Source organism: Pristiophorus japonicus, chromosome 20 (genome assembly GCF_044704955.1).
Source record: "Pristiophorus japonicus isolate sPriJap1 chromosome 20, sPriJap1.hap1, whole genome shotgun sequence".
Taxonomy (NCBI): domain Eukaryota; kingdom Metazoa; phylum Chordata; class Chondrichthyes; family Pristiophoridae; genus Pristiophorus; species Pristiophorus japonicus.
Window position 1 is genome coordinate 62,334,664 of NC_091996.1, and position 12,567 is coordinate 62,347,230.

Below are 12,567 nucleotides of genomic sequence, written 5' to 3' on the forward strand. Positions count from 1 at the left end.
GATCCATGTTGACTTTGCTGGCCTGTTCCTAGGCAAAATGTTTTTGGTTGTTGTGGATGCTTATTCAAAATGGATTGAGTGTATAATAATGTCTGTAAGCACGTCCACCATCGAAAGCCTACGAGCCACGTTTGTCATGCACAGCCTGCCTGATGTCCTTGTCAGCAACAATGGGCCATGCTTCACCAGCGCTGAATTCAAGGAATTCATGACCTGCAATGGGATCAAGCATGTCACATCTGCCCCGTTCAAGCCCGCATCCAACAGCCAGGCAGAACGGGCAGTCCAAACCATCAAGCAAAGCTTGAAACGCGTGTCGGAAAGCTCCCTGCAGACCTGCCTGTCCTGAGTTCTGCTTAGCTACCGCACAAGACCCCACTCGTTCACCGGGGTTCCCCCTGCCGAACTGCTCATGAAAAGCGCACTCAAAACAAGGCTCTCTCTAGTCCACCCTGATCTCCATGATCATGTTGAGGGCAGGCGGCATCAACAAAGCATGTACCATGATCGTGCAAATTTGTCACCCGATAGTGAAGTCAAAGACCCTGTATTTGTACTCAACTATGGACATGGGCCCAAATGGCACTGTCGTAGCCAAAGAAGGGAGTAGGGTGTTTGAGGTCAAACTTACAAATGGACTAACTTGCAGAAAGCATTTGGACCAAACCAAACTGCGATTCACAGACAGCCACGAGCAACCTGAAGAGGACACCACCAACTTCGAGCCTCCGATACGCACACAAGTGGCAACCGACATCACGATTGACCACGAAGCTGAATCCATCATCCCCAGCAGCCCAGCAAAGACAGCTCCGCAGCAGCTCAGCGAAGGCCCAACCAACTCACCTGCACCTGTGTTTGTACCGAGACGATCGACTAGGGAGTGGAAAGCCCCAGATCGTCTCACCCTGTAAATAAGTGTACTATTGACTTTGGGGGGGGGAGGGTGATGTTATGTATGCAACACCTTGTAACCAGCATTCTACTGCCAATAGAGGGTGCATCTGTTGGAGTCCCAAGGGATCCCAGCATATAAGCAGGCCTCCCATGCTGTGCCAGCACTCTGGAGTCAGAATAAAGAGACTAAGGTCGCACTTACTCAAGTCTACAGTACTCCGTCACATTGCTTTATTTGAGACATAACAATCTTATTGAATGGTGGAGCAGGCTCGAGGGGCCAAGTGGCCTATTCCTGCTCCTATTTCTTATGTTTTTACGGCTAGTTTTATGTTCTTGGCACACATCCATGAGGAATTGCATAGATGCTGACCAAAACCCATCTCAGGTAGGGCCTGATCAGCTGAGCATTTCCAGCATTTTCTGTTTTTATTTCAGGTAGGGCCTTAACAGCTAGGGAGTGTGCAGCCTTTCATCCCACCATGAGTCCCAGAAGTATAAGTGAATAAATAGTGTTCTCTGTCACCAGACCACCCAGTCAGCCAATATCATAAATATTTTGCCGCTGACTTGAGTTTCTCAAATGGATTACTCGTTTATAATTGTCTTAGTTGAAGCAAGGTCCCTCTGTGTACACAGTGTACTCTCTCATCTCCCTGCCATCCAGTAGCGAAATGCTCTGTTAACCCCTTCAGAAGGGTAAGAAACTCAAAACTATGTTACATAGAAAGAAGGAAGTTCTTTAAGCTAATAAAAATAATTTATACATCATGAAGAAACTATTGAGTCCTTAACTCTTAAACATAATCACACGAGGCACGTACTGCAGACACAGTCACTCTGTGACCTTCACCTTTATTACCTGGACCAAGGAGTGCTGGCCCTGCGAGGGACCTCCCCTTATATACCTGAATCTCCAGGTAAGGAGTGCCTCCCACAAGTACACCCCCTATGGTCAAGATGTGCATTTCTAGTAAGTATGTACAGTATGTAATGGTTACATGAGGGTTACAATTGTATAAGGGTTACAGTAGTATGCTGGTTACATACATAACATCACCTCCCCCCTCACGTCTTTTTGACTCAAAGGTTAAGTCTATCAGGTGGTCGACGCTTTCTTGTGGAGCGCTGCAGTTGAGGCTCTGGTGGCTGAGCCTTGGCATGCGTTTCTGTCACCTGAGGTGATTCCGGCCTGTCCGGGCTGGCCACAGGGACTGTGCATGCTGGTGATTGTCCTTGTTGCTCGTCCACTGGCAGTGGTGTGGTTGACATCTCATGCTCTTCTTCATGTTCATCGGTGTCTATGCTGAACCTTTTCTTTACTTGGTCCAACTGTTTGCAGCATATTTGCCCATTATTGAGTCTGACCACTATGACCCTGTTTCCCTCTTTACCAATTACGGTGCCCTCCAGCCACTTGGGTCCCAATGCATGGTTAAGTACAAATACCGGATCATCCATTTCTATACACCGCTCCCTTGAGTTACGATCATGGCACTCGGGTTTGGGACTGGCGCTTGCCCTCAACAATGTCTGCCAGGGTTGGGTGGATGAGGGACAGCCGCGTTTTGAGCGTACGTTTCATGAGGAGTTCCGCTGGTGGAACTCCCGTGAGTGAGTGCGGTCGGGACCTATAGGCCAGCAGGAGGCGCGATAGGCGGTGCTGCAGAGAGGGTCCTTGGATGCGGAGCATGCCTTGCTTTATGACTTGGACCGCACGTTCCGTCTGGCCATTGGAAGTCGGCTTGAACACCGCCGTCTGGACATGTTTGATGCCATTACCCGACAAAAACTCCTGGAATTCATGGCTGGTGAAACACGGGCCATTGCCGCTGACCAGAATGTCCGGTAAGCTCTGGGTCGCGAAAACCGTGCGCAGGCTCTTCATGGTGATGGATGTCGTGCACGAGTTTAATATGATGCACTCGATCCATTTCGAGTATGCATCGACAATTATCAAGAACATTTTTCCCATGAACGGGCCAGCATAGTCCACGTGAATGCGTGACCAAGGCTTGGTGGGCCAGGGCCATGGGCTGAGCAGGGTCTCCCTGGGGGCGTTGCCCAGCTGGGCACACGTCGTGCACCTGCGAACCCAGTGTTCCAGGTCTGAGTCAATCCCCAGCCACCATACATGTGACCGGGCAATGGCCTTCATTAACACGATGCCAGGGTGCTCGCTGTGGAGTTCCCTGATGAATGCTTCCCTCCCCTTCTGGGACATGACCACTCGGCTGCCCCATAGCAGGCAGTCGGCTTGGATGGAGAGCTCATCCATCCGTCTCTGAAACGGTCTGACCTCCTTGGGGCACGCCCCATGCGTGGGCGCCCTGTCCCCCGTCAGGACACATTTCTTTATCATGGATAGGAGGGGGTCCCTGTTGGTCCAGAGTTTGATCTGGCGGGCTGTGATGGGGGAGTCTGCGGTGTCAAAAGTCTCAACGGCCATGACCATCTCAGCGCTTTACTACGCCGCCCCCTCGGTGGTGGCAAGGGGAAGCCTGCTGAGCACGTCAGCGCAGTTTTCGGTGCCTGGCCGGTGCCATATGGTGTAGTCAAACGCAGCCAGCGTGAGAGCCCATCACTGTATGCGAGCTGACGCATTTGCATTGACCGCCTTGCTGTCGGACAACAGAGAAGTTAATGGCTTGTGGTCCGTTTCTAACTCGAACGGTCTGCCGAAAAGGTATTGGTGCATTTTTTTCACACCATAAACGCAAGCGAGTGCTTCCTTTTCGATCATGCCGTACCCATGCTCTGCCTGGGTGAGCGACCTGGAGGCATAAGCCACCGGTTGGAGTTGTCCGCCTCCATTACCCTGCTGCAACACACACCCAACCCCGTATGATGATGCATCGCAGGGGTTATACAACGTTAACAGTTTGTTAGAACAAAGCAGGTTCCGCGCCCTGTTGAAAACCCGTTCTTGACAGTCCCCCCAAAACCATTTGCAACCCTTACGCAGGAACACATGTAACGGCTCCAACAATGTGCTAAAGTTCAGCAGGAAGTTCCCGAAATAGTTCAAAAGTCCCAGGAACAATCACAACTCCGATGTGTTGCCGGGCCGGGACGCACGACGGATTCGGTAGGCCAGATCCCGTCTGCGGCAACCCTCCTGCCCAAAAACTCGACCGCTGGGGCCAAAAACACACACTTGGCCTTCTTCAGCCGCAGGCCTACCGGTCCAGTCGGCGTAGCAACTCCTCCAGGTTGTGGAGGTGTTCCTCGGTGTCTCAACCCGTTATTAGGATGTCGTCCTGGAATGGATTTCAGCAAGCTTTCCATGTTTCTCTGAAAGATGGCGGCCGCCGAACGGATGCCAAAAGAACACCTGTTGTAGATGAATAAACCCTTGTGCGTCGTGATGGTGGTCAGAAGCTTGGATTCTTCAGCCAGTTCCTGAGTCATGTAGGCTGAAGTGAGGTCCAATTTAGTGAACAGCTTGCCACCTGCCAACGTGGCAAAAAGGTCCTCCGCCTTCGGGAACGGGTATTGGTCCTGCAGGGACACTCGGTTGATGGTGGCTTTGTAGTTACCGCAGATCCTAACCGAGCCGTCCGCTTTAAGGACAGGAACAATGGTACTTGCCCAGTCACTGAATTCAACGGGCGAAATTATGCCCTCTTTGAGCAGCCTGTCCAGTTCACTCTCTATTTTCTCACGCATCACGTACGGCAGCGCTCTGGCTTTGTGGTGCACTGGTCTGGCGTCCGGGGTGATGCTTATAACTACTTTTGTGCCTTAGAACATTCCGACACCGGGTTGAAACAGTGACCCGAATTTTTGTAGTACCTGTGAGCATGAGCTTCGCTCCACAGATGAAATGGCGTGCACATCCCATTTCCAGTTCATCTCATCTAGCCAGTTCCTTCCCAAAAGCGCGGGGCCATTTCCCGGAATAATCCAGAGTGGCATTCGGTTCTGTGACCCATTGTGTGTTACCACCACGTTTGCACTGCCTAGCACCGGAATGATCTCTTGGGTGTACATCTGTAGCTGCATATTAATTCGTTCCAGTTTGGGCCTGCTAGCTCTGTGAGGCCATAGTTTCTCAAATTGTTGTGCACTCATGAGGGACTGGCTAGCTCCCGTGTCCAGCTCCATGCGCAGCAGGATGCCATTCAATAAAACTTTCATCATCATGGGTGGCGTTTTGCTGTATGAGCTGTGGACGTCAGCCACATGAACCCATTGAACTTCAGCATCTATGGCTTTACCCCAGGCATTGTCCTGCACTACAAGCCCCTCGCCTGATTCCTCTGTTTCATAGATTAGCCTCGCTACCAGCTGGTTGCAAACCCAAATGTCCTCTGGCATTACAACTCCTACAGACGAACTGCTGAAATTTGCAGCTTTTTGCATAATGTCTGCCCCCGCATCTCCAGCATTGGCTGAGATCGTTGTTCACAAAAGGACTGTTAGCAGGCATTACTCTCTGATTGTTCCCTTGGTTGTTTCTAAACGCTCTGATGGTGGGTGTTAATGGTCCCCTTGATGGTGTGAATTGCCGCTCCCCTCTCCATTGTCCCTGTCGGGGGCCCACCTTAGAGTCGGTTTCAGCTTGGGCAGTTACAAAATGCCTTTGTCTGACTGCTGCAGTTTCAAAATGCCTTTGCCTGACTGCGAGATCTTGAGCCGTGTTTATCATGTTAATTCCTTGGTCCGTTGCCACGTTGGACCCAGGACTACTCGCATAAATTAGCTTGGTCTCTTCTTCCCTGGCTATGAAAGTTTGAGCTATCAATGCTGCCCCTTTTAGAGTTAAATCCTTGGTCTCTATGAGCTTCCTGAAGATCCCGGCATGGCTAATGTCCTCAATGAAAAAATCTCTTAATATCTCCCCCCTGCAGGCGTCTGAGAACTTACAGAGGCTGGCCAAGCACTGCAAGTCTGCCATGAAGTCCGAGATGTTTTGCCCTTCCCGACGTCAGTGTGTGTAGAACCGGTGCCGGGCCATGTGTATGCTGCTCGCCGATTTTAAGTGTTCGCTGATCAGCTGGCTGAGCTCTTCAAAAGACTTGTCGGCCGGTTTGTGGGTTGCGAGCAGGTCCTTCATCAGCGCGTACGTTTTTGTCCCGCAGCTTGTTAGTAGATGCGCCCTCCGCTTGGTCAGCCGCATTCTCTCCCAGCCAGTCCTTCGTGACAAAGGTCTGCTGGAGTCTCTCCATAAAATCGTCCCAGTCTTCACCCACACAGTAACGTTCCTCTGGCCATCTTCTGGGTTCAGTGATTCCCGTTTCCCGTCGCCAGGTGTTGAGTCCTTAACTCTTAAACATAATCACACGAGGCACGTACTGCAGACACAGTCACTCTGTGACCTTCACCTTTATTACCTGGACCAAGGAGTGCTGGCCCTGCGAGGGACCTCCCCTTATATACCTGAATCTCCAGGTAAGGAGTGTCTCCCACAAGTACACCCCCTGTGGTCAAGGTGTGCATTTCTAGTAAGTATGTACAGTATGTAGTGGTTACATGAGGGTTACAATTGTATAAGGGTTACAGTAGTATGCTGGTTACATATATGACAGAAACAATCCAGGGTGAGATGACAGTGTTGCGATTTGGTGCTGAATGAGAATTATGCAATAATTGCTCATGGCCTGAATTCCACCACTGAATCAAGGCTCATCTTGTTCTCTTTTCTTGCACTTGCTGGAATGTTATTGATTAAAGGAGAACAGGCTCATGTGTTGATGTCTCTTGCCCTCTGGTACTGCCACGCTAACAGCAGAAGGTTCTGGGTTCTACTCCGGGATTTGATCATATAATCTAGGCTCAACACTTCAGTGTAGCAATGAGGAAGTGCTTCACTATCGCAAGTGTTGTCCTTTAGATAATCCGTAAAACCATACCCCACTTGCCTTGGTTCAGGCGGACGCTAAAGACCCCATGCATTATTTGAAGAACAGGGAGTTTTCCTGGTGCCCTTGCCAGCAGCATTTCACCGTCAACCAGCGTCACCCTCAAAAACAGATTAACTGGTCATTCAGCTAATTTCTATTTGTGGCACCTTGCTGTGCATAACAGCAATTTACTTCAAAGTAATTTACTATATGTGAAGCACTGAGAGGTGTGATAAGGTGCTATCTTTCTTTCTATAAGTTACCTTGCATGTCCATTAGACATTAAATTGATTTATTACAACTTACTTGTGTTTCAATGATGCAATTGTCAAAGATGGAGCGCACCTTTTCCAGAAAAATAAATATTAGTGCATCATTCTTTACGACATCACAACACACTCAGACTACAAGATGGCTCCATTCCTTTTAGCTATTGTAAACAGCAATGGCTGCATTACCACAGTGGTCCACTAGGTGGAGAGTAGTCCACTAGATGATGCTATATATTACATTTCTCCCTCCTTAATGAAGAAGTAATTATATCATCATCATAGGCAGTCCCTCAAAGCGAGGATGACTTGCTTCCATGCCAAAAAAGGATGAGTTCACAGGTGTTTCAGTGAAGGACCTAATATTCCAGGTCCTGAACTACATCGTGAAGGGTGGAAGATGCCTGTGCGTGGATTTTTTTAACGTGGGGTGGCCGTTGCACACCAGCCACTACAAGGGCTTGACAGAGCTCGGTCTTGGTCCAGTGGCAAGGGTTATCCAAGATGACTGGAGACCTGCTCTGCTGCACGGACCTAGTGCACACACATATCGCAGTGTGGGCTGCCCCATGCTGATCCTGGGCCCCTGGCCCCAAACCCACGCCATTACCACAGTAGTCCACTAGGTGGCGCAGTAGCCCACTAGATGAAGCTATATATTACACTTCTCCCTCCTTAATGAAGAAGTAATTATAACAACATAATCATCATACATAACAAAAGATACCGACTTATTTTGCCATATTTACAAATCAAACTTAACCACTTGTTTTCTGTTTCGAAGAGGATACCTTCGCTCTTGAACAGAACCTTCCAAACATGGTGTCGAAATTAGACTCATTCTAGGCTGATGCTGAGGAAAATTTTCCTCCAAGGGATGGTGGAGCAGTAGTCCACTAGATGGAGTTATATATTACACATGCAAAGTAAAGAAGTGAATTCGCTGAAGTCACTGGCCCCCCAGTTTTCACCTCTAAGTTAGCAGCAGAATCAAGGTCTCTACAATGTGCTAATGATTCTCTGAAACTACTTGGAAGCACATAAAACCAACTGTGTTTACCTTTTCTATGGGAAAAACTTAATTCAGCTCCTCCCCAACAGCCCAGCTAAGATTAGGAACTCACCAACTGGGGGGAGTTGTGAGCATTTATCCTGTGTCATTCACGTCACTGCATGCAGGATGTATAACACCATTTTAAACCCGCACACAGTACAGGGCAGAAGAGGCTCCAATCAGTGGTGTCTTGTTCTTCATGGAGTACAACAGCCAGAAATCCCATTAAACATGAAAGGTTAGTGAAACGGACATGTTTATTTTTAAAAGCAGAGCTGAGTGTGTTGAAACCTGGTCTGTAATTTTATATTGTTCCAGAGCTCACTCAGAGATAGAATGCAGTGTTCCAGTAAGACAACACATGCCATTTTTTTTCTATCACATTAGATTGCATGTGAAAGAAAATGGATCTGGGGAAAGATGAACTACTGATCCAACTAATATCCTCATGATGTGCTATAAACAGCACATCTATGAATCCAGTTCTTATAATTAATTGGACAGTAATAAGGCACAGAAATATAACTGGAACTAATTTGCAGATAATGCACTGAAACGATGTAGATTTATCCACTCAAACCACAGCATGTTCAAATATTCCAATAATGATACACCTTCAAAAGAACCACGTTAGCCACATCACAGTATCCTATATGAAATATTCATTTAATAGGAATTAATATTGAATACACATGGATGAAACTTTATCATTCATCAGCGCCTTCTAAGTTTAGAGACATCCGGATGCTGTATAGTTAGTGTATGTGTCAGTGCCAACACCGGTAGTCACATCACAATTTAAGAGTCATTAAAATGACAATTGAATATCTGTCTTGGCAGATGAGCTTTTATTTGTCAGTGGAACAAGCTGTATGTGAGATAGTGAAGTTCTTATGTAAGAGGAGAACAGTTTGTGTCAATATTACAGCCAAGATGAGAGACTGGAATATGATAACTTGATGATCCCAAAGCTGTTATGAATAAAATTCAACAAGTTCTATTGGCAACATTGGGGATGGCGTGTGAAATCATGCCAGACTCCGTGGGTTGGTGATATTGAAGCCGGCTAGTGAGATCATGTGTTGGTGATGCCACCACCTTTAACTGAGATCATGAGGGGCTGTGTTGGTGATGTCAGAGCTGGAGCAAAACGGTACAAACACACAAAAAGGGCAAGAAAAGACCGGCAATCAGCCAGTCTCACCCTCTCCGCCCGACCTGCAATCTCATGCACTGCCGTTCTCTACTGCTAATTAATAATATTAACTCCCGGGGAGACAAAACAAAAGGGAACATAGTCTCCAATTTCAGGAAAAACTCTGGAGAATTCCTTCCCATCTCCATAAGGTAATCAAGCAAGCACCAGAAAACCATGACACATCACCAACAACCTTAACAATTCCACACACCAATGTCTTCTTCCATCAGGAACTTGTCAAGTCCCTTCCGAAAGGACTACAGCACACCCGTGACTTACCAGATCCAGTACTCCGCTGTGACTCAGTGGGTAGCACTCTTGCCTCTGAGTTAGAAGGTTTTGGGTTCAAGTGGGTTCAGGGACTTGAGCACAAAAATCTAGTGCTGAGGGAGTGCTGCACTGTTGGAGGTGCCGTCTTTCGGATGAGATGTTAAACCGAGGCTCTCAAGTGGATGTAAAAGATTCCATAGCACTATTTTCGAAGAAGAGCAGGGGAGTTATCCCTGGTGCCCTGGCCAATATTTATCCCTCAATCAACATAACAAAAACAGATTATCTGGTCATTATCACATTGCTGTTTGTGGGAGGTTTCTTGCACACAAATTGGCTGCCGTGTTTCCTACATTACAACAGTGACTACACTCCAAAAGTACTTCATTGGCTGTAAAGCGCTTTGAGATGCCCGGTGGTCGTGAAAGGCGCTATATAAATCCAAGTCTTTCTTTTAAGCTGCTTCAGCAGCCGACAACCGTTTGACAAAATAAATATTTCCTGGCCATTAACCTGAATCTTTTCCAACATGTCTTAACCTATTATCACCATTTATTTTAGGTATCTTTTCCAAATCTACTACATCTGATCCATCATCATTTTAACACCCTCACTCGCATCCCCCTAGACTACATTTCTCTAATAGTTCTAACTGTAAGGCTATCCTCATAATGAAGAGATCCAAGTTTAAAGATTATTCTTGATGTCCTGTGAACCTTCTCCACAGACTCATTATCCATCACAACTGTGGGAACCAGAAATGGACACAATACTTTAAGTTTAGGCATACCAAAGACTTATATAGAATCAGATAATTGTAGAGGGGGGCCATTTGACCCATTGAGTCTGTGCTGGCTCTTTCAAAGAGCAATCCAGTAAGTCCCACTCTGCATCTCTTTCCCCATATCCCTGCAATTTGTTCTCCTTCAAGTACTTATCCAATTTCCTTTTGAAGGCTACCATTGAATCTGTTTCCACTGCCCTATCAGGCAGTGCATTCCAAATGCTAACCACTTGCTGCATAAAAAAGTTTTTCCTCATGTCGCCTCTGGTTCGATTGCCAATCACCATAAATCTGTGCTCTCTGGTTATCGACCCTTCAGCCATTGGAAACAGTTTATCTTTATTTACTCTATCTAAATGGTTCATGATTTTAAAAACCTCTATCAAATCTCCTCTTAGCCTTCTCTGCTCGAAAGAGAACAACCCCAGCTTCTCCAGTCTATCCACATAACTGTAATCCCTCATTCCTTGAATCATTCCAGTAAATCTCTTCTGTATCCTTTCCAAATCCATCAGGTCCTTTCTAAAGTGTGGTGCCCAGAATTGGACACAATACTCCAGCTAGGGCTGAACTAATGTTTTATATAGGTTTAGCATAACTTCCTGGCTTTTGTACTCTATGCCTCTATTTATAAAGCCAAGGATCCCATATGCTTTATTAACTGCTTTGTTAACCTATCCTGCCACCTTCAAAGATTTGTGCACAAACACCTCCAGGTCTCTCTGTTCTTGCACCCCCTAGAAAATTGTACCATTTAGCTTGTATTGTCTCTACTTAGTCTTCCTACCAAAATGTATCACCTCACACTTTTCTGCGTTCAATTTCATCTGCCATGTGCCCATTCCACCATCCTATGTTCGCTTTAAGTCTATTACTATCTTCCCCACTGCTTACTGCACTTCCAAGTTATGTGTCATCTGCAAATTTCAAACTTGTGCTCTGTACCCTCAAGTCCTAGGCCCCAATATTGGTGGCCTTACCGCCCACTGCTGCCTGCTGCCGCCGACTGCCGCCGAGTTTTGCTGCCGGTCTCCCCTCTTTGCCATTTTCCACTTGCGCTGGAACAGGTGGAAGGGGAGTACTGCCGGGAACCACCTGCTGACCTCCTCTTGCGGTCAAGTAGCGTAAGTGGCCTCCTGCCCGCCAAGCTGCTAGATTGGTGTGGGCGGGAGTTGGCGCCAGCAAGGGGAAGGACCGCTGCATGGAGACTGTTCTAACACCGATGATAACTGTGAAGAAAGGAAAAAAAAAGGTCCTCTGAAGGTGTTGCAGTGGTTTTTTTTGCTATGATATTTATTTTCAGGTCTTCCACCCTCCCTGAGCCCAACTCCATCCTCGGCAGCACTTGGGCGGCAAGAGTCTTTGCCGCCGAGATTGAGAGCTCCCGCCCGCTGCCGCCCAGATTGATGGCATAAGCCGTTGTTTGGCCGCCGGGTGGTACTATCACCTCTTTTAGAGGAATCTTCCTGGAAAAGTATCGCCTGGTCTCTCGCCGTCCATCGGCGGTCCTTTGGGTGGCATTTGGGTGAGCATTGGCTTCGACCGAGTTCGGGCCCCAAGTCATTAACGTATATCAAAAACAGCAGTGGTCCGAGTACTGAATCTTGGGGAACTCCACTGTGTAACCTCAATTTTGACCAAGACCATTTTTCGGCGCACTTATCTACATTCCAAGGTGCGACGAAAAATGTCGTTGCCACTTTGGCCGCTGTCCAACCTCTTCACTGCAGTCGCGCAGCATGGCTATTTGAGTCAGGGGTGGAGCCAGCGTTCTGCGCCAAAAACTGTGCCGGGACGTCTGCACATGCACAGTGGAGTCCGCTGGTGATGTCCGCGCATTAGCAGTAGTGCTGCGAGTGTGCAACAACAGTAGGTCTCTCTCAGTTTCAGAGCGTGGCGATGTTCTTCCTCCCTGTGTTGCTGGGCTCCTTCAGGTAAAGTTCTCTGCATTTATTCTGCCTCCTTTGTTGGGCTAGGGGCAGGCAGAGAAGCGTTATGAGGTTGATCTTTAGTGTCAGGGGTCTGAGTTGTGAGGAAACACTTGAGTAATAGGCTTTTCAACTTGGTGGTGATCTTAGCGAGATATACAAAATTATAAATAATAGAAAATGTAAATCCAGAATATTACTTTAAAATAAATTGGAGGAAACATAGGACAAGGGGACATGGGTTCAAACTGGTAAAAGATAACTTTTTGCTGCTATCAAAGTTCTTCGCACAGTGCGTGATCAACACTTGGAATTGGATCC

The 12,567-nt window shown here is 47.4% G+C and overlaps 1 long non-coding RNA gene across 1 annotated transcript in view; it reads right to left on the reverse strand.

Moving 5' to 3' along the window:
* Window positions 1-11,360, reverse strand: part of LOC139232941 (uncharacterized) — a 251,097-nt gene extending 239,737 nt beyond the window's left edge. The window contains exon 1 of the long non-coding RNA XR_011588117.1: window positions 11,299-11,360. This is a non-coding gene — a long non-coding RNA (uncharacterized lncRNA). The remainder of the gene's footprint in view (window positions 1-11,298) is intronic.
* Window positions 11,361-12,567: the final 1,207 nt, after the last annotated feature.